The sequence below is a fragment of the Protopterus annectens genome, chromosome 17.part0, assembly GCF_019279795.1.
Source record: "Protopterus annectens isolate FY-2018-M chromosome 17.part0, PAN1.0, whole genome shotgun sequence".
NCBI lineage: Eukaryota > Metazoa > Chordata > Ceratodontiformes > Protopteridae > Protopterus > Protopterus annectens.
The window spans coordinates 363,691,945-363,714,778 of record NC_056751.1 but is presented as its reverse complement, the minus strand read 5'-3'; positions in this window follow the sequence as shown (position 1 = coordinate 363,714,778).

Sequence of the window (22,834 nt, the reverse complement as noted above, 5' to 3'; positions counted from 1 at the left end):
GCAAATGAATAGTTTGATTTAAGGCCACACTAGAAACCACTTTAGGCACAAAGGAAGGATTAGTACGCAAAGATACCCTATCCTTATGAAAAATCAGGAAAGGCTCCACTGCCATGAGGGCCTGTAATTCAGAAACCCTTCTTGCAGAGGTAATGGCCAACAAAAAAGCAGTTTTCCATGACAAATACTTTAACTCGGCAGTAGCTGCAGGCTCAAAAGGTTGTAGAGTAAGTTTTTCCAACACAAAATTGAGATCCCAAGCAGGAGTAGGAGCTCTACGTGGGGTCTTATATTCTTTGCCCCTCTCAGAAATTGCTTAAACCAAGGATGAGAGAATAAAGGAGGGTCACAATCATAGTGAGCAGAAATGGCTGCAGCATGGACCTTTATTGAGGAGAAAGACAAACCCTTGTCCAATAACTCAGTAAGATATTGAAGAACAGCACTTAAATCAGGTTTGGAGACATCAAAGTCCTTTCCTTTGCTCCAAATAAAAAATCTCCTCCATTTATCAGTGTAAACTTTTCTGGTACTAGGCCGCCTGGCCTCCAAAATAACATTCAAAACTTGTTGTGGAAGCTGAGACCCTCCAGTCTCTAAAACAGAATATGCCAGGCTGTTAGATGCAGAGACTGAATCTTGACATTGAGGAAGTGACTGTCCTCTTGTGACAAAAGGTGCGGAATCAAAGGCAGAGGCCATGGAGGTTCTCGTACTAAACTCCTCAGTAGTGGGTACCAGTGTTGTCGAGGCCAATCCGGTGCTATCAAAATCATGGTTGGCTTGTCTTGTCTGGCCTTCAAAAGTACCTTGGGAAGAAGAGGCAGAGGTGGAAAGGCATATACATGCAGATTGTTCCAACTGAATGATAGAGCGTCCACCTTCCAAGCTGTGTGATGAAACATTTTTGTGCAAAACTTTGGCAACTGGTAATTTAGTGGAGAAGCGAACAGATCTATGTCTGGAGTTCCCCATAACACCGTCAACTTTTGAAATACATGAGGATCCAATTTCCACTCGTGAGGATCCACTATTTGTCTGCTCAATACATCTGCTAAGGAGTTCTGTGCTCCTGGTAGAAACCTTGCCTGAAGATTGAGGTGTAGATTGAGAGCAGTTTCCCACAGAATCATCGCTTGCCTGCAAAGAGGGTAAGAATGGGTTCCCCCCTGCTTGTTGATGTACCACATGACAGTAGTGTTGTCTGTTTGAATCAACACCTGCCCTGGGTGAAGTAAATCCTTGAAAGCCATCAATGCAAACTGGACTGCTAACATTTCCTTCAAGTTGATATGCAAATGTTGGAGTTTGACAGGCCACGTGTTTTGCACCCATTTTCCATTGAGGTGTGCTCCCCAAGCCTTGTCCGAGGCATCTGTCGTTAGAATCTGACTTGCCTCTGGCCGGGTCACAGAGAGTCCCTTGTTTAGGTGACATTCCTGCGCCCACCACAAAAACTCCTTCTGAATGCAAGGTATTATCTGAATGACAGTGTCTAGATCTTGGCAGTGCTGTGTCCATACGTTTTTGAGATACCATTGAAGCTTCCTCATATGCAATTTGGCATTGGGAAGCACCAGAATACAAGATGCCATGAACCCCAAGGCTTGAAGGACTGTCCTTGCAGTCAGCCTGGACCGTAGAGACATTTGATGGAAATAAAGAGAAAGGCTTCTTTGTTTGTCCGGGGTCAGAAAAGCCATCTGGGAAGCTGTATTCAGTCTCACACCCAGAAAGCACATGTCCTGAGAGGGTACTAGACTGGACTTTGTTTCGTTCACAGAATACCCTAGGCATCTTAGCACTGCCATCACATACTGTAGATGATGAAGAAGTTCTTCCTTTTCTTGTGAAATAATCAGGCAATCGTCCAAATAAGGATAAATCTGTATTCCTCTTAGTCTGAAAAAGGCTATCACTGGAGCCAGAACCTTTGTGAACACTCTGGGCGCAGTAGATAAGCCAAAGGGCAATGCAGAGAACTGATAATGTAAATTTCCAGCCCGAAAACGCAGGTACCTCCTACAACTGGGCCTGATAGGAACATGAAGGTAAGCCTCTTTGAGATCCAGAGTAACCATCCAGTGATCTTTCCCCAACAGAGGTAAAAGTTGTTGTAAAGTCAGCATCTTGAACTTTGGGATGTCCAGGTAAGTGTTGAGGATAGATAAATCCAAAATTGGTCTCCACGTGTTCCCTTTCTTTGGAACTAGAAACAGGCGAGAATAAAATCCTAGGCCCACTTCTGACAGAGGAACTGGCTGTATAGCTCCTATTTGAATTAGTAAAGAAATTTGTCTGTGAGCCTCTATCCTTTGCTGAGGAGGGACGTCTGGCATGCCTTTGAAAGGAGGCATGGTATGGAAATAGAACTTGTAACCTCGGTTTATAATGTCCAATACCCATTTGTCCTGGGTGACTAAATGCCAATTTTGCTTGAAAAGAGACAACTTTCCTCCCAAAGGAGCTGCCAGGCAAGAAGGATCTGGCAGCTGAAAATGCAGGTCATTGGGCCTGTTTACGAAAGGACTGGCCCCTGCCCTCACCAGCAGATTGAGCAGGCGAACTCCATTGTCTTGGCCTGAAGGTACTCTGAGCTCTGCCCCTACCACGCAGAGATCTACCCCTAGACTGAGAATCAGAAGAAGGGTACGTCCACCCCTTAGTAGGCCAATTTCTACTAAACTTTGGAGGTTGTACCTGCAAAAAATCTTTAACAGTCTGCATAGACTTAGCCTTGTCTTCCATTTTCTTTAAGACAGACTCCACAGGAGGACCAAACAAAACTTCAGACTGTAAAGGGGCATCCAGAATTCTAGACTTAACATGCTCAGACAAATTCTGATCCTTAAGCCAGGCGTGCCTACGAACAACTGAACCAGTGGCAGCCACCCTAGAAGAAGCCTGTAAAGCATCAAAACCACATTGCAAAGAGTGCTTACCCACCTGTTCAGAAACATGCACTAAATCCTGCAATTCTTTACACTCTATGCCCTATGCCAAAGCATCCACTTTAGATCTTAGCTGAGAAAGGAGGAAATTCTGATACTTCAACATATGAAACTGGCAGTTCAAAGCTCTCATTGCTAAAGTAGAAGAGGTATACACCTTCCTACCCCATCTATCCAAAGCTCTAGCTTCCTTATCCAGAGGAACCGGATTCTTAACAACAGAGGCTCTAACACCCCTAGGCCCCTGACTAATAGTTTCTGGGTCCGCCCTAGGACTCTTATACAGATATTTATGAGCCTCAGGCACCCTGTAATACCTGTCCGGTTTAACTGGGGCAGGAGGCACAGAATCTGGATTAAGGGAAGCTTCCGAGAAAACATCTGAAACAACATCCAAAACCGGAGGAATAGCTAAGGGTCTATGCTGTGGTAAAAACAAGAACTCCCTAAGTCTCTTCCGTGAATCAGAGTAATCCTGTCCTTCCCACTTAAAATGCTCCCTCATGGAATGCAGAGTTTCTGAAAATGAAAAATCCTCCGGAGGAGAAGCAGAAGGAGTGGAATCCTCTGCATCAGAATCAGAATAAGGAGGGAAATCCAGAATGACTTCAGCAGAAGACTCTGAAACATCTGAGGCCTGCTCCAAACTTTCCAACTCTGGCTCCATCCTGGGCCTCTTATCAGGAGGGGGCATAGAACCTCTAATTAAAGTAATCAAATCCTCTGCCATTTTAAGCATGTGCTTTTTAGGCACAGACCCTGACGAACCAGAACTGACACCAGAGGAAGGCAAAACAGACCTGCCCTTAGAAGGAGCCTTAGAAACAGTAACAGAAGGCCTAACCACCTTAGGCATAGAAGGGAGAATAGTAACCTGAGAGGCCCCTTCTGCCTGACCTGCCTCCTGAGAGGCCACATCTTGTAAAATCAAAGTTTCCCCCTGGGACTCAACAGAAACTTCAGCCGGATCCACCTGTTCAGCAGTAGCTTCTAAAGGTCCGGCGTCCGAGACGGACGAATCATCCTGCCTAGGCTTTAAAGATTTGTCTTTGCGCTTCTTAGTAGAAGCAGGAGTCGGAACATCCAACGGCATATTATAATTACACCTCTTGCCAAAGACCAACCTAGCGCAATCTAACCTCCGTTTTATAGTGCGCTTATTAAACCTAGCACAGAACCGACACCCAACTACGTCGTGCTCCGGTCCCAAACAAGGAATACAAAGCGAGTGGTAATCCCTATGCGGTATCTGTTTCCCACAAGAAATACAATTATTCACTTTTCTGACATCCGGTAAGTAACTGAGGCAAGAAAAAACAAAAATATTCCCCAACGGGGTACTTAGCCCAACTTGGTATCGGTCTGAAACTCCGAAAACGAAAAATTTCACAACGCCGAACGGCACTTGCAACGCTGCTTCTGCATCGGACCATGCGGCAAAAAAGACTGAGGATATGACGTCGGTCATGCGCCTTTATACCCTGACGCTCTGATGTCAGATCTAGGCGCCCATGACCGACGTCAGCCTAATACTTTGGTATTCGGGCCGACCGAGGACAGCGGACTACCCATAAGTAAGGACTGCAGCAATGTGAGATGAAGAACATCTAAGTTATTAGTATTCCACTGTTGCAATCAAAGAAAAGTTGTGTAAAATCTTACCATAACCATAGATGTCCTTTTTCACTGCTGCAGTATTCTTCACGTGAGGGAGATCCCTGCCAGATGGCTACCCCTATGTCGGCCAGTATAAAAATGACTTTCACCACTGTATGGAACATGGAATGTCTGCCATAGGCTGCATTTGTACGTAGGCCATAAAATGGACATCCAATCCTCGTAAAGTACAGTTGACTACACTTACCATAAATGTAGAGGTTAGAGTGTATTCACTGTTGCAGTCATCAAATTTGGGTTATCCCTGAAAGGGTACCCCTCGGCCGGCCCGAATACCAGAGACTTAATATTTCTGTGTCGGTTGCTGTCGTTTGAGGACTGACGTCAGGTCGTCAGTGGTATAAAGTAAGGCAGCAGACACCATTACATCAGTTTTTCTTGCCCTAACCTGTCAGCAGCTCCCAAAGGAGGAGGCCAGGTTCTGGTGGAACAACCCCACCAGTGGAATATAAATACCAATATGTCCCTTGTACGGAAAGGAGAACAAGGAAGAATGGTAATAAAAGGAGAAAGAGAAAAAAGGGGACTGGAAGAAGGGAAACCAGGACTGCAACAGTGAATACACTCTAACATCTACATTTATGGTAAGTGTACACAACTGTAGTACGTTCTTTTTTTCACTGTTGCAGTCATCACATTTGGGCAGATTCCCAAAGCTGAGGAAATGGGCAGAGGCAGTCAAAGCAGCTATGGGCTGGCTAGCATGCCCTGCAAGACTGCAAAGGCAAACCCTGCCTGGATTTGGAGAAGTGAGGCAGGTGGTAATAATTGCTGAAAGTGTGAACAGACATCCCGGTGGCAGACTCCAGGATGTCCCTGGTGGGGACTCCTCAGAGGAAAGCTGCAGAGGTGGAGGCTGCTCTGGTGGAGCGTGTCCTGACCCCCTGGGGGGGGGGGGGGGCTTACCATGCTGTTTGTAGCAGAAATGGATGCAGTGTGCTATCCATTTGGAAATGGTTTGATTGGAGATGGCTTTGCCTTCAGCCCCTGTAGCAAAGCTAACCAGCAATTGATTAGACTTTCTGAAGGATTTAGTACTGTCCAGATAGTATCCGAGCTGTCTGTGCACATCTAGAGAGTGAAGAATCCTTTCCCCTTGTTCTGGGGATTAGAAAAGGAGGTAGGCAAATGAATGGATTTGGTTGACAGCCACACTGGACACCACCTTGGGCATGTAGGATGGGTTAGTTCTGAGGGATATCCGGTCTGCATGAAAGATGAAGAGTTCCACAGCCATGAGTGCTTGCAGCTCAGACTCTTCTGGCCGAAGTGATGACCAAAAGGAAGGCAGTCTTCCAGGAGAGAAATTTTAGCTCTGCAGAAGAAGCTGGTTCAAAAGCGTCTATATCATATTATCGTACAATGAATATAGCGAACGCTATTTCATTGTATCGATATCTAAACAAAATATCAAACAAACAGAAACACAAAGTGGGGGGCTTCACCCCCCCGCACACACCCCCTACTTAAATATACCAACTCCGAGATCACAGCATAGTGGAGGAAATGGCAACGTCCAGAAGACAGCCCACCAAATTTTTTCCCTGGGAAAAAATTAGATGTTCCATGACTTCATTATTTTGCCATTTCAAAACTATCTAATAGACTAAATAGCATTCGTTATTTAGTCCATTAGATATGGTCATATAGACCCGGTTCAAAAGGAGGCAGGGTGAGCTTTTCCAAGACCAAGTTAAGGACCCAAGCCGGTGTTTGTGCCCTTCTGGGGGGGGCTCAAGTTGCTAGCCCTTCTGAGGAGCTGTTTGATCAAAGGGTGTGAGAAAAAAGGCTGCTCAGGCGGAAAATGAGCAGAAATAGCAGAGGCATGAATTTTTATAGAGGAGAAAGAGACCTCTGCGTAGTACGTCAGCTAAGTAATCCAGGATGAGAGGGATGGGGGGCTGTGCCGTATTGGCCCCCTTAGCCTGGATCCAGGTGCAGCACCTTTTCCATCTGCATAAGACTTTCTGGTGCTAGGGTGCCTGGCCTTAAGTATAACATCCAGAACCTGTTTACTGAAGATGGCAGATTGGTTCGGGGTTAGGGAATAAGCCAAGCTGCCAAATTTGAGTGTCTGCAATTAGGGATGCATGAATTCCCTTCCCTCTGGGTTAGGAGGTTTAGAATCTGAGGAAGATGCCATGAAGGCAGTGGGTATAGGCTGTGCAGCAAGGGGTACCAGTGCAGTTGGGAACAGTCTAGAGCTTTAAGAATGGTCCTTGGTTTTTCCTCTCTTATTTTGAGCAGTATCCTGGGGATGAGAGGAAGGGGAGGAAAGGCACAGTCCGAGAGGATGACCCAGGGGAAGGACAGGGCTTCCACTTTCCAAGCCATGTAGTGATGCTCCCTGGTGCAGGACGTACAGTTGTGTACCTACCATAAATGCAGATGTTAGAGTGTATTCACTGTTGCAGTCATTACACTTGGGTTATCCTGCCAGCAGGCTACCTGCAGTCGGCCTGAATTCCAAAGTCATGGTCCGGCGTCTGTTGCGGCCACCTCTTCCCTGATGTCAGTGCGCCAGGAGTAAAAAAGATGCAGCCGATGCCATTTTCTTCAGGTTTTCTTGCCCCAGACATCAGGTGCCCCCAAAAGGGTAGGCTGTAAAAATTATGATCATAAAAAAGCATGCACATAACCATCTACAAGCAAATGCACCACATAGGTTGTATAGAATAGAGCGGTACAGATAAGTCCCAGCAAAGAAAAAGGGGGATGGTGGGAGGGTAACCTGGACTGCAACAGTGAATACACGAACATCTACATTTATGGTAGGTACACAACTGTACTATGTTCATGGTGTTTCACTGTTGCAGTTATTACACTTGGGTTGAATACCAAAGCTGAGGTTGGGTGGCTGGGCCTAAATAGAGTTTGGAGCGACTATGAAGCCCTGCAGAACTGCAGTGGCAAAGCCTGCTCTGGATTTAGAGTAGAGAGGTAAATGGTAGTGCTTTGTAAAAGTGTGCACTAAAGACCATGTTGCAGCCTCCAAAATATTCTTGGTTGGTACACCTCTGAGGAAGGCTGCTGAAGTGGCTGCTGCTCTGGTAGAATGTGGCCTAATGCCCTTGGGCACTGATTTGCCATGTTGTGAATAGCAGAAACGAATGCAGTGGCCTATCCATTTTGAAATAGTCTGCTTTGAAATGGCTTTTCCTTCCGAACCTGCAGCATATGCCACCACCAAGAGTTGCTCAGTCTTTCCGAAGGCCTTCGTCTTGTCCAAGTAAAAGCGTACCTGTCTGTGTACGTCCAAAGTATGCAGAAGTCTCTCCCCCTTATCCTGTGGGTTTGGATAAAAGGTAGGCAAATGTATGGTTTGGTTAAGAGCCACACGAGACACTACCTTAGGCATAAATGTCGGGTTTGTCCTTAGAGAAACCATGTCCTGATGGAAAATAAAAGGTTCCACAGCCATTAGTGCCTGTAACTCTGAGACTCTTCTTGCTGAAGTTATTGCTAGGAGAAGAGCAGTTTTCCATGACAAGTATTTTATCTCTGCTGTATTAGCTGGCTCAAAAGGAGGCAGTGTGAGTTTTTCCAAGACAAAATTGGTCTTGTGTTTTTGGCCCCTCTGAGAAACAGTCTTAACAGTGGATGAGAAAAAATAGGTGGGTCCGTATTGTAATGAGCTGAAATGGCAGAGACATGGATCTTAATTGATGAGAAGGATAGGCCTTTGTCCAGCATCTCAGTTAGGTATTGCAAAATCTGAGGAATATTTGGTATAAGCGAGTTAAATCCCTGCGTTTGGTTCCAAGCACAGAATCGCATCCATTTTTCTGCGTAAGATTTTCTGGTGCTAGGCCTCCTGACCTCCAAAATAACATCCATAACTGCTTTAGAGAGAGGCGTGTTCTGAATGATTACATTATTCGCCATGCAGCCAGATTTAGGGTTCTGAGTTGGCTGTGCAGGATCTGATTGTTCTGCTGGATCAGCAAATGAGGTATTAGAGGCAATGTTCAGGCTGGGCCTTGAGACAAGCTCTTTAGGATTGGGTACCAGTGCTGGCGTGGCCAGTCTGGAGCAATCAGTACATGTTTGGCTTTTCTTGTCTAACCTTTAGGAGTACCTTGGAGAGGAGAGGCAGAGGAGGGAAGGCATATACTGTAAGGGCTTTCCAGCTGAATGAAAGGGCGTCCACTTTCCATGCTTGCTTGTGATAAGTCAGAGTGCAGAATCTCTGTAGCTGGCAGTTGTGAGGGGAGGCAAATAGATCTATGTCTGGGCATCCCCATTTCCCTGTTATCATGTTGAAGATTTGTGGATCTAGCTTCCACTCGTGAGGATCCATGAGGTTTCTGCTTAGGTCGTCTGCCAAAGTATTTGTCTTTCCTGGCAGGAATTGTGCTTGCAGATGTACTTGATAAGTCAATGCTGTGTCCCACAAAGTCATGGCTTGCCTGCAGAGAGGGTAGGAATGTGTGCCCCCTTGCTTATGTACCACATGACTGTAGTACTGTCCGTCTTTATCAGTAGTTGTCCTGGATGAAGTAGGTCCTTGAAGGCTGTCAGGGCATTTTGTACAGCTAGCATCTCTTTTTGATTGATATGAAGATGCATTTGGTTTGTGGGCCATGTGCCCTGAATACATTTTCCTGCCATGTGCGCCCCCCAGGCATAATCAGATGCATCTGTTATTGTCTGCCTGGCAGTGGGTAAGGTGAAGGGCTGTCCTTTGTTGTGGTGACAGGCCTGTGCCCACCATTGAAATTCCTGTTGCAGGCAGGTAATGAGAGTAATTACTGTTTCCAAGCTGTGGCAGTGTTGTGTCCAAACACTTTTTAGATACCAGTGAAGCTTCCTCATATGCAGTTTTGCATATGGAATTTGTAGAATGCAGGATGCCATGTAGCCCAGAGTCTGCAGAATTTTTTTTGCAGATAACTGGGTCTTTGTTGCCATGTCTTTGAAGTAAGATGTCAGATGCCTTTGTTTGTCTGGCGTGAGATAAGCCATCTGGACAGTTGCATTTAAGCTTGCACCCAGGAATATCATCTCTTGAGAGGGTACTAGTTTTGATTTCTTTTCGTTTACTGTGTACCCTAGGCAAATTAGTAAACTTTTTACAAACGCCAGATGCTGTAGCAGAATATCTTTGTTCTTTGCTTGAATAAGGCAGTCGTCCAAGTAGGAATATATTTGAATTCCTCTTTGTCTGCAAAATGCAATTACTGGTGCCAGGCATTTTGTGAAGACCCTGGGTGCGGTAGATAAGCCAAAGAGCAGTGCAGAGAATTGGTAGTGCATTGAGCCAGCTATGAATCTGAGGTTATCTTCTGCAAGATTGTCTGACTGGGACATGCAGGTATGCCTCTGAGATCCAAAGTTACAAGTCAAGCCTTCTTGTCCAGCATGGGTAGAAGCTGCTGTAGTCAACATTTTGAATTTTGGGACGTCCAGAAAAGTATTTAGAATAGACAAGTCCAGAATCTGACTCCAGGCTTTGTCCTTTCTTGGTACTAAGAAAAGTCTTGAGTAAAATGCTTGTCACTGCTCTTGTTGTGGCACTGGCTGAATAGCCCCCATGTCCATGAGAGATGAAACTTGTTTTTGTGCCTCTTGCCATTGATTGCGTGGCAGGTCTGGCATACCTTTTGCCTTTGGAAGGGTGTAAAAGTGGAACCTGTAGCCCTGAGAGACTATATCAAAGACCCATTTGTCCTGGGTTATCTTGTGCCAGTTTTGTGAAAAAAGTGCTAGTTTCCCCTTAAGGGTGTTGCCAAAAAGTAAGTGCTCGGCATGGGCAGAGGGAAGTCATTGGGACTGTTTTCTATAAGGCTGCGATTTGTCTTCTCCGCTTTTGGAGGTAGAAGCGCCCCATTGTTTGGGCCTGTATGAGCCCTGGGGCTGTTGCCTGCCTCTAGGGTGTCTGAATCTGCCTCTTTGTGGTCTGACACTGGAAAGGACCAATTCTTAGAGGGCCAGTTCCTGCTAAATCTGGGTGGCTGTACCTGTAAGAAATCCTTTATTGTCTGCATAGATTTTGCCTTATCCTTCATTTTCTTCAACACCTCTTCTGCCTTAACACCAAACAAAGTATCATGCTGTAATGGAGCATTCAATACAGATTCGGTTCCTTTAACCAAGCATGCTTTCTAATAACATTACCTGCAACAGCGGCCCTGCACGAGGCCTCCAGTGAAGCATAGCCACATTGCAAAGTATGCTTTCTCACTTGTTCAGCTGCATGCAATAAATACTGCAAATCTTTGTTCTCAGAACATTCAGAATTTGACATTTTTTTGTTTTAACAAAGACTAAGTATTGCTGATATTTGAGCATATGAAATTGACAATTTAAAGCCCTTACAGCCAAGGTAGCAGAAGTGTAAACTTTTTCCCCCATCTGTCCAAAGCCCTAGAACCTCTGAGGGGACAGGGTTTTTGGCAGAAGCAGCCTTGACCCCTTTGGGACCCTGAGATAGTTTCTGGGTCAGCAGCAGGGTTCTTGTAAAGAAATTTATGGGAGTCTGGGACCCTGTAGTATCTGTCCAGCTTAACAGGGTAGGAGGTAGAGAGTCTGGAGACCATCCAGACTCTGAAAAAAAACATCAACTACTATGTCTAGAACAGGGGGAATTGCAAGAGGTCAGTGCTGAGGAAGTAAAAGAAATTCTCTAAGTCTTTTCTTACAATTGGAATAATCCTGGCTCTCCTAGTGGAAACACTCCCTCACGGTAAGCAGGGTTTCCCCAAATTAATAGTCCTCAGGAGGAGAAGCTGAAGGAATAGAATCTTCAGCATCAGAATCCTCATAGGGAGGAACAGAATATCCCTGATCAGAAGAGGAATCAGAGAAATGGAAACCTGATCAGAGGAATTATATTCAGTGTCTTGCCTAGGCTTCTTATCAGGAGGGGGATGGGAACCCCTGATCTAAGTAATTAGGTCTTAGGCTATTTTGAGCATCTGTTTTTTTAGGCATACAAGTCTGTCCTGGAGAATGCTGTACTGTTTTCCTTGTCTAAGACTGTTTTAGACTTTGTCTTGGACGGTGAAGTAGGCTTTATATAAAGTTGTGTAGGTCTGAAGACACCCTCAGAAGCCGATGCATGCTCAGCGGCTCCAGACCCATCTGAGGGATTAATTTCCGAAGGGCCAATACCTTGAGTATCCAGAGGCCTAGCTGTCTCCACGTAGGAGTCGGAGGCGGCCTGTGGCTCTGAGGTAGCAGGGGTCAGGGGCTGAGAAAGAACCTCACTGAGCACCGGCGACTGGCCTAGAAGAGGCTTTGTTGTCGGTTTTGGACCTCGGATGCTTGTCTTTGTCTTTATCCTTGCGTTTTTTATGAATTCCGGTCGTCTGTTGTTCCGTCGGCATTATGTAATTAAACCTTCTGCAAAATAATGAAAAGCAAAATCGTACAGACGCTTAATAGTGCGTTGGTTAAATCTAGCACAAAACCGGCAACTAGCAACGTTGTGGTCAGGGCCTAGGCAAGGAATACAGTAAGAGTGGAAATCATTATGAGGTATTTGCTTCCCACAAGAAATACAATTGTTAACTTTTTCTGACATCAGTCTGGAGCAAGAAAAAAAGTTTCCCCAACGGGGTACTTAGCTTTATTGAAGACTTCGGATGTGAAATTCAATTTTGAAAATCTCAGGAGTCTGCCGACCGGCACTTGCGAACTGCTTTTGCTTCTGGCACCACCAGACAAGAAAAACTGAAGAAAATGGAGTCGGCTGCATCGTTTATACCCCTGGCGCACTGACGTCAGGAAAGAGGCGACAGCAACTGACGCTGGACCAGGACTTTGGCATTCAGGCCAACTGCGGTTAGCCTGCCGGCAGGATAACCCATGTGTAATGACTGCAACAGTGAAACACAATGAACATCTGCTGAGCTGATGGCTGGTGTGGGAGGCAAAGAGGTCAACCTTTGGGGTTCCCCATTTCTGAGTTATAAGGATGAAGGTACTTCTGTTGATATGCCACTCATGTGGGTCCAAAAGGTTTCTGCTTAATTGGTCTGCCAGGGAGTTGAGACAGCCTGGTAGGTATTGTGCTAACATGTGTAGTTGCATGGAAGATGCTGTGAAACAAAGGTTCATGGCCAGCCTGCATACAGGGTAGTAGTGAGCCCCTCCCTGCTTGTTGATACACCACATCACAGTGGTGTCGTCTTTTGATCAGGAGAACCCCCTGGAGAGAGAAAGGGTTGGAATGCTATCAAGGCGTGCTGCACAGCCATCCTCTCCTTTCGACTGATGTGCAGGGGGATTTGCTGTGGGCTCCATTGGCCCTGTATGGACCTGCCATCCAGGTGTGCACCCCAAGCATAGTCCGATGCATCTGTGGTGAGGGTCTGGGTAGCAGGGTGTGGGGAGATGGGAAGTCCCTTGTTTTGGGAGCATACAGTTGCCCACTACCGCTATTCCTTTCTGAGGCAAGGAATTAAAGGTAGAGGAGTTTCCAGGACTTGAGTGTTTTCACACCAAAAGCTCTTTAGGTACCACTGAAGTTAACTCATAGGCAGTCTGGCATATGGAATGAGGAGTCTGCAAGATGCCATGAAACCCAAAGCTTGCAGGATTTTCCTTGCAGAAAGCTGGGGCGTGGTGGCCAGTTGAGAGAAGTAGGCTGACAGGAAAATTAGTTTCTCTGGTGTAAGGTATGCCATCTGGGATGCTGTGTCCAGACTTGCTCCCAGGAAGATTATCCTTTGGGTGGGCACCTGTTTCGATTTCTTTTCATTGATTGTGTACCCTAGGGAGGTGGTAGGTTTTTTATAAAGGTCAGCAGCTTGAGCAGCTTTTCCTGGCTATCTGGCTGAATAAGGCAGTCATCTAAGCAGGGGTAAATTTGAATATTTCTTTGTCCGCAAAAGGCAATGGCCGGAGCCAGGCATTTTGTGAAAACTCTGGGAGCAGTAGATAAGCCAAAGGGAAGCACAGAGAACTGAAAGTGTTGAGATCCTGCCCTAAAGCAGAGATATTTTCTGCACGATTCCCTGATAGGAAAGTGAAGGTAGGCCTCTTTTAGATCCAGGATGGTTACCCAGGCATCCTTGGAGAGCATGGGTAGAAGTTGCTGGAGGGTGAGCATTTTGAATTTTGGGATCATCAGGAACGTGTTTAGAATGGACAGATAGAGGATGTGGCACCAGGTGCTCTCTTTTCTGAGCACCAGAAAAAGTCTAGAGTAAAAGCCTTGGCCTATCTGCTCTGCAGGAACGTGCTCTACTGCCCTCAAAGAGAGCACATGTTGGATCTGCTTTTGAGCCTCTGCCCACTAATTTGGTGTAGATCTGGGAAGCCCTTTTGGGGTTGGAAGGGTGTGTGGAAGGAGAATCTGTATCCCTGAGACAATGTTCAGAACCCATTAGTCCATGGTAATGGTGGCCCAGGTGCTTGAGTGAAAGGAGAGTTTTCCCCTTAGGGAAAGTGAAGGTGGGCAGATGGGAAGTCTGGAGGAGGCGAGTCATTGTGAGTTCTTACCATAAGGTGGTGGCTTAGAACTCCCTGGTTTTGAAGTGGAGGTAATCCACTACTTAAATCTTCTGCATTCCCTGTGGCTGCTGTCTGGGGGGGGGGGGGGGGGGGTCTGCTTCCAGAGGGTCTAGACTGGGCCTGTTTACTCGGAGCAGGAAAGGACCAGTGCCTGGAGGGACAATGCCTGCTGGACCTGTAAGAAATCTGTTTGCATAGATTTTGCTTTTTCTTCCACCTTTAAGACTTATTCTGCCATTGTGCCAAATAAGTTATCTTTGTGCAAGAGGGCATCCAGCAATTTAGATTTGACATGGCCTGGCAGGGGTTGTTCCTTAAGCCATGCATGTCATCTGACGACAGATCCAGTGATTGCTGCCCTGCAAGAAGCTTCTAAGGCATCAAAATCATGTTTAGTTACTTAACTTGCAGAATTCATTAAGTCTTGTAAATCTTTACATTCTGCCCAAGCAGGAAAGGAAGACATTTTTTGTTTAACGAGTTCCAAGGTATGTTGCTGATATTTAAGCATATGGAACTGACAACTTAGTGCCCTGACAGCAAGAGTAGCTGAGGTGTATACTTTTTTAACCCATCTGTCCAATACTCGGGAATCCCTGTCTGAGGAGGGTGGGATTCTTAGAGGTTGCTTTAATCACTTTAGGCCCTTGAGAAATGACCTCAGAGTCAGCTGTAGGATTTTTAAAAAGATAATTGTGTGTCAGGGACTACAGTACCCGTCTGGTTTTCTGGGAGCAGGAGGCAGGTCATCAGGATTCAAGCTGGATTTGAGGAAATCATTATCCACCACATCCAGGACTGGGGGGATGGCCAAGGGTCTGTGTTGCGCAAGGTCTAGGAATTCCCAGAGTCTCTTTTTAGACTAAAGGTAGTCCAGGCTCTCCCATGGGAAATGCTCTCTTAAATTATGCAGGTTTTCCCCAAAGGAAAAATCCTCGGGAGAAGAGGCTGAAGGAATGGTTTCCTCTGCATCAGAATCCTCATAAGTAGAGAGGGGTTGCATGTCTTCACAGTCAGATGCATCAGATTCAGCTGACTCTTGTTCCAACAAAACTACTGGGGACAGATCTCTTTTCCTTTTTGAGGGGGTAGCTTGGCTTCCCCTGAGCAGCATAAGGTCTTCTGCCATTTTACGCATGAGACCGAGGCAAGGTAGCAGGCGCGTGAGAGGGGTAGACAGTTTCGTGAGTGTGGTTCGAATCCTGGGCCTAAGGAATTCTGTTGTTTTCGAATGAATGGTAGTCACGAAAGACATTGGTTTGCGTCGAGATTCGGGGATGCGAAGGACTTACTCGGAAGCCAGTGCCTGCTCAGTGGCTCCAGACCCATCCAAGGTAAAGACTGCAGGATGCTTAGACGAAAGAGAGCTTTGCAGCATACCCCACTCCTAAAGGGTCTCAGTAGCGGCCTGCGAATCAACTGAAGTGGGCATCATAGGCTGCAAAAGCGCCCGAGTACTGGAGGACTGATGACTAGCTTAATGGATGAGTCTCCGGTAGGTTTCGATCTGCGCGGTCTGTCTCTGTCTTTATCTTTACATTTTTTCGAAAGATCTGCTGTCAGATGGCTTACCGAAGCCATATCAGAATTAGAGGACTGTTAATGAAAATATCTAGCTACAATAAGGGCCCAACGACAGATAGTTCTGGCGTTAAAAAACAGAAGCGATAACGTTGGACATTGTGGTCTGGGCCAACAAAAGTGACGCAGTAAGAGTGGAAGTCTGTGTGGTACTTGTTTCCACAGGTGAGACAATTAACTTTTTCTGACATAGGTCAGTGCAAGAAAAAAAGGATCTCCAATGGGGTACTTAGCTTTACAGTGTATATCATAAGTTCGAACGCTGAAACCTCAAAAACTGGGAAGTCTGAACACTGAAAACAACGAAGCCGCGGAACATCAAATTCTTTCCCAAGGAAAGAATTCAGTGGGCCGTTTCTGCAGCTTTGCTATTTCCTCCACTGTGGTGCGATCTCAGAATTGGTATAAGTAGGGGGGGGTGTGGGGGGGTGAAGTCCCCCACATTAGAAGAAAGTTTGTAGTGTTTGTATGTTTCGTGTTTTGAACTGGAACAGCAATTTTGTTCCCCGGGAAAAAAATTGCTGTTCTCAGTCTTCGAAGTATTCCGTTTTCGCAGTTTTGGGTTCCATATTTTCATAGTCGAAGTTTTGACACTTCGACTATGTGACATAGACCCTAGCTTTAAAAGACTTCAACTTCAATTCGGAAATGAAAACTCTGGTAGCGGCCAACCCAGCACTCATGCGAACTGCTTCTGCTTCGGGCTCCATGACAAGAAAAATTGATGTAATGGCATCGGCTGCCTTACTTTATACCACTGACGACCTGATGTCAGTCAAGTGACAGCAACTGACACAGAAATACTAAGTCTCTGGTATTAGGGCCAGCTGAGGGCTGCCCTGGCAGGGATAACCCAAATGTGATGAATGCAAGTGAAACACTAAGAACATCTGAATACCCCAGGAGGAAAGGCAGTCTAAGGAAGTAGTAGTGCAAGTATCAAGGAAAGACAAGAGTCCAGTGGGGAAGGTGGAACGACAGAATACTGCAGCAGTGAAGAAAAAGACATCTATGTTAGAGTAAGATTTTACACAACTTTTCTATGTCCTTCTGTTCACTTGCTGCAGTATTCTTCACTTGACAGAGTGCCAAAGCTCAATAGGAAAGGGAGGGAGCAGGAACACAGGAGCTTTCAATGAAGAAATGGAGGATGGCTTTGGCAAAGCCAGTTTTAGCTCTGGAGACAGTACCTAGTTTGTAATGTCCGATGAAGGTATGAATGGTAGACCAGAAAGCAAGAATGGCGCTGTTAACCAGGCCTTTGAAGAAGGCTTTGGAAGAAGCCATGGCTTTGGTATTGTGGGCTTTTATAGGGAAGGAGAGAGTCTTGCCATGGTTAGTGTACAAGGAGACGGTTTTTGAGATCCAGGAAGATATGGTTTGCTTGAAAGCAGGGAGACCCATCGCCCTGGGATGAAAATTAATGAAGAGACTATCAGATTTCCTGAAGGGTTCAGTCTTGTCCGGATAGATCCTCAACTGTCTCTGGACGTCCAAGGAATATAGGATCCTCTCACTACAGTTTTGTGGAGTGGGGAAGAAGGTGGTGAGTTGGATAAATTGGTTGAGAGAGAGTTAACCATTTTCGGCAGGCATAAAGGGTGCACTGGTACTCAGACACCCTATCCTTATGGAAGAATAGAAAGGAGGGAATAGCCATTAAGGCTTGGAGTTCTAACACCCTTCTGGCTGAAGTCAAGGTGACCATGACCAGCAAGACTGTTTTCCAAGTGCAATGCTCGAGGGAAGCAGACACTACTGGTTCAAAAGGGGGCAGAGTCATTTATTTCAGTAAAAAATTGAGGTCCCAGGAAGGAGAGAAGCATTTCCTGGGGAAGTCTAATGTGGAGGATGCCTTTAAGTAACTGCTTCATTTCGAAGCGAGAGGGGGAGGATGGGGGCAAACATGCAGATATGGCTAATGTGGGCTTTGAGTGACGAATAAGCCAAGTCATCACTGAGCAACTCACTCGTGTAAGATAAAACCTCTGGAATATTCACGGTTAATGGATTTAGATCCAGAGAAAACGTACAATTTTCTGGTGTTGGCTTTTCTGGCCTAATGCAAAACCCTAAGCACGTCTTTGGAGCAAAGTTGTCTGAAATTAATTAGAACCCTATCATCCACAAAGTCAGTTTAAGAATCGACAGGTGAGGGTGAACTAGAGATTATTGTTCTGTGTCACAAGGTCCACTCTGTGGGGTAAATCGTGGTGATGGCCATAGGCTAACTAGACAAGGGGAAACCAGTGCTGCCCTAACCAAAAGGGCGTCAACAGCAATATATCTGGTCAGTCCTGCCTGATTTTGAGCAGGACTTTCCGAATTAGAGGAAGGGGAGAAAATGTGTACAGAAATATCCCCTTCCATGAGAATGAGAAGGTATCCACTTTGCATGCCAAAGGACGTGGGACTCTGGCGCAAAATATTGGAAGTTGTCTGATCAGAGTGGAGGCAAATAGGTCCATTTCTGGAGTACCCCACTGGTGGTCTATATCCAGGAACAAATCACTGGGAAGCATCCACTCATGGGATTGAATCCAGGATCTCAGTGACTGCCACAAGGTTTCTGTCAAAGTGGATGTACGCCACCTGAACGGTCATGTTGTGCTTTTCTAGCAAGTCCCATACTAGAAAGGCCAGCTTGCAAAGTAGACAGGATTTTGTCACCCCTGCATGTTCACATACCACAGCACAGTCATGTTGTCGGTCGACAACTTCAGTGGACCTGGTCCAAAGAGGGTTCTGTAGGGTTAGCAGCAATTCTCTCATTTCCCTTATGTTAATGTGGTCCTTCTTCAGGAAGAGGGGCCACCTTCCTTGAATGGTATATTTTCCCATGGCCGCAACCTAGCCAATGTCGAGGCATCTTTATAAAATTTCTTGAACTGGATCCAGAGGGGAGAGAGGCAGTCCTGGATTTAGGCTTACCTATTGAGACCACAAGAGAATTTCCTTTTTCAAGCAAGGGAATAGGGAATTCTAGAGGATGCAAGTGTTATTTCCAGACTGCTCTGAGAAATCATTAAAGCTTCCTCATGTGCAGTCTTGCCAGAGGTACCTTGGGAATGGTAGAAGCCATAAACCCTAGTACCTTAATACATTCCCCCTGGCTGTGATGTGGTGCAAAAGCTGAAGAGACGGGAAGTAAGAGTGACGGTCCTCTGCTTTTTGTGGCTGTAGAGATACTCTTAGTATGTCTGTCTGAATTATGCGCCAAGGAAAATGTGGTCCTGGTTTGGAAAGAGGGTAAATATTTTTTGTAGTTTCTGAACCCCAGATTTCCCGGCAGGGAAATGGTGGTTTGGGGATTGTGTTGCAGGATCTGTAGACTCTGGGCCTGCTAGAGTAGGATGCCCAGGTATGGGAATATCTGGATTCCTAGTAGCCTGCAATCGACAACTGCTGGAGCCAAGCATTTGGTGAAAACTCTTGGTGTATAAAAAGACCAAAGGGGGAAGGCAGACCACTGAAAATGCTAGGAACCCACAGAACAGTGCAGATATTTCCTGTAATTTGGCTAAACTAGGATATAGAGGGTAGGCATCTTTTACATGCAGATAAACCATGAAACCCTGAGGAAGGAGCAGAGGAAGAAAGTACTGGGGTGGGTGGGGGACTTTATGAAAGAAGGGACCTTTAAGAATGGGTCGAGGTACAACAAATCCAGAACTGGCCTAAAAGGGCCATCCTTTCTGGGTACCAGAACATCCTTGATCAGGATCCTTTTCCCTTGGAGTTGGCAGAGACTTTTTGAATGGAACCCTGTAAATACAGGTCTGAAATGAAACCAAGGAAAGGATGGAGATGACCCTAGAGGGAGGATGTGTGGGATACCCTGGAAGGTGGGTATGGAGAGCCATACCAAGAGACAGATTTCTTATGACTTATTTTTTATTTATTTACATTTATTGACCGGGAATGTCAGACTGGATGCAGGTCCATTTTCAGCGGAGGCCTAGGGAGAAAAGCTCCACAAATTAAAATATTACATAGTTACAGATGATGAATCCTAGCAATTAAAATATTACAAACAGTTAGATGAAGAACCTAGTACATTCAGTAGATAACTGGCATCTGTTCTATCCACGAAGTCATAGCAGATATTAACAATTGTAACAATAAGAAATTACTGCCATATAAGTAGATAGGCATGGAAATTTCAGAACTTGCTGTAATCAAAGGTAGTTTGTGGGGTGGAAGAGAGGTAGAGGGTAGATGGAGTGGAAGAAGTTAGAGAGTAAAGTTACAAGGGAATAGCCAGCATGTTTTAGGTGCGCTTTAAGTAAAGCTTTGAAGTGGGGGCATGATGGTACAGAGGTTATTGTGGGGGGGGGGGGTTGTTCCATAATTTGGCTATAGCACTAGAGAATAGTGCTTCTCCAGCAGAGTTATTGGCTCTAGTAACCTGTAATTGATTTTTGTTGCTAGTAGTGGTCTGGTGGTGAGATAGGGTTGGAGTAGATACTGGAGGGATGGGTTCTTTAGAGGATGGTCAACCAGTCTGTGGGCGAGTACGAGTTGATACCATTGAAGGAGGTAAAGGAGTTCTAGACAGCCTAGTTCAATAATTGAGAGACAGTGGTGACTGTGGTAGGATGCCCTGGTGGCAAATTTGGCGATTTTGTTGTAGCAGGTCTCGAGTTTATTTAAATCGCATTGCCTTAGGTTGCGGTATGTATTGGAGAGGCATAAAATAGGGTGGAGATAAGGTATGGATTAGCAACTGAAATCCTAGCCGCTTTGGTAAGAAGTTGCTTATTTCTGTGTAAGGCTCCTAGTTTTTGGTGGACTTTGTTTATGGATATGTGAATGTCAAATTTGACATTGCTGTCTATTTCGACTCCTAGCAATTTGGTGTGATCTGTTGAGTGGATAGTGTGGTGTTGTCTTTTGCTGTAATGTTAAAGTCATAGTTGTTTTGAGCATGTTTGGTGGGTTTGAAGATGAGGAGTTTAGTTTTGTTTGGGTTGAGTATTAACTGGGCATAGGATAGCCAAGTTTCAACAGAGGAAAAGGCATCCTGTGTGACCTTTTGTAGTTCAGGTAGGGACTGGGCTGAGCAGATGATAGTTGAGTCATCTGCATATTGCAGGAGTCTGCCATGTTTGGTGGCAGAGGCTAGATTATTTGTGAAAATAAAGAGTAGGGGTCCAAGGATGGACCCTTGAGGAACACCAATAGAGACAGGTGGTTGGGGAGATGTGTCATTTTGCCATACAACAGATTGCTGGCAGTCAAGACAGGTAACTTTGAAACCAGTTGTTGACTGATTGAGAAAAGGATAGGTTATGGAGTAGAGAGGAGTTGTTTGTGTGGGACCATGTCAAATGCTTTAGATAGGTCTAGGAAAGTAGCAGAGGAGAGAGGTCTAGGAAAGCAGCAGAGGAGAGATGGCCATAGTTTTTATGGTGCAGGGTAGTGTTAGTAAAAGAGAGTAAGGCAGTGGTGGTGCTGTGGTTTGGTCGGAAACCATGTTGAATATTAGAAAGGAGGTAGTCTGAGATTTGAGAGTGAATGCATCTCTCTAGTATTTTGGAGAGTGGAGATAGAACTGATATGGGTCGGTAGTTGGTTAGTTTTGTGGAGGGGCCGCCTTTGTGAAGGGGAATGATGTGTGATATTTTCCATAGTGTAGGGATGTAGCATTCTGACAGATCAGTTAATCAAGATGGATACTGAGTAGGCTAGGGCAATTTGTAGGAATTCACTTGGGAGGTTGTCTACAATGGGGCGGTAGTTGGTTAGTTTTGTGGAGGGGCCGCCTTTGTGAAGGGGAATGATGTGTGACATTTCCCACAGTGTAGGGACATAGCATTCTGACAGAGATCAGTTAATCAAGATGGATACTGGGTAGGCTAGGGCAATTTGTAGGAATTCACTTGGGAGGTTGTCTACTGCTAATTTTGTGGGTTTAAGTTTAGTTAAAGAGTTTTCTTATGTTGGAGGTAGGAATGGGAGAAAGTGGGAAGATTACTGGGTGAAGGTATAGGGTTGTAGGGGAGGGGGGTTGTGTTGTCTAGCTAGTGGTCGTACGGTTTGTGTGAACTGTGTGTTTAATGAGGTAGCAATATTTTCTAAGGAGTGAGGAATGTAGGGTGTAGGGGTATTGATTTTACCTGGGTGGAGGATGGAGTTAAAGGAGGTCCAGAATTGTTTGGGGTTGCGTTGGGAGGAGTTGAGGACAGACTGGTAGTATTGGATTTTGTCCTCCTTAATTAGCTTTTTGACTCTGTTGGGTAGTTCTAGGAATTTCTGTCTAGCTGAGCGGGTTTCAGTTTTGCACCTGTGTTCCCAGGCTTTATCTCGGTTTTTCATTTCTGACTTAGTGGCTTTCTGTAGCCATGGGGAGGGTTGGGCTTTAGTTCTGGTAAGTCTTAAGGGGGCATGTTTATTTAGGATGCTTAGGAAGGTAGTATTGAAAAATTGGACTGCGTCATCTAGGCTGAGGTAATATAGAGGGTACCAGTTGCATTCTTTGAGGGATGACATGAATGTGATTGGGTTAAAGTGTAGTTTTTTACATATTTGACAGTAAATGACAGGTTTAACTTGGTATAGGTGTTTGAGTAGGAATGTTGGGGAATGATCACTGAGGGGAAGGATAGTACAGTTGTGTACACTCACCATAAAATTAGATGTTAGAGTGTATTCACTGTTGCAGTCATTATAATTCGGGTAATCTGCTGGCAGAATGCCCTCAGTTGGTCTGAATTCCAAAGTCTTGGGTCCTGTGTCTGTTTGTTTTCTCTTCCATGACATCAGGTATAATACAGCCGATGCCATTTTCTGTAGTTTTTCTTGCCCCCGATGTCAGGTTCCCCCAAAAATGTAGCAAAATATTATATACATATATACGTATATATACATATATACGTATATATATATATATATATATATATATATATATATATACACACACACACACACACACACACCCCCCAATATAAACTTGACCATCTACAAGAAAATACACCACATAGGTTGTAGAAGATAGAGAAGGAAAGAAACTCCAGAATGACAGGGGGATGGCGGGAGGGTAACCTTTACTGCAACAGTGAATACACTTGAACATGTACATTTATGGTTAAGTGTACACAACTGTCCTATGTTCTTCATGTTTAACTGTTGCAGGTCATTACATTTGGGTAGAATCCCAAAGCTAT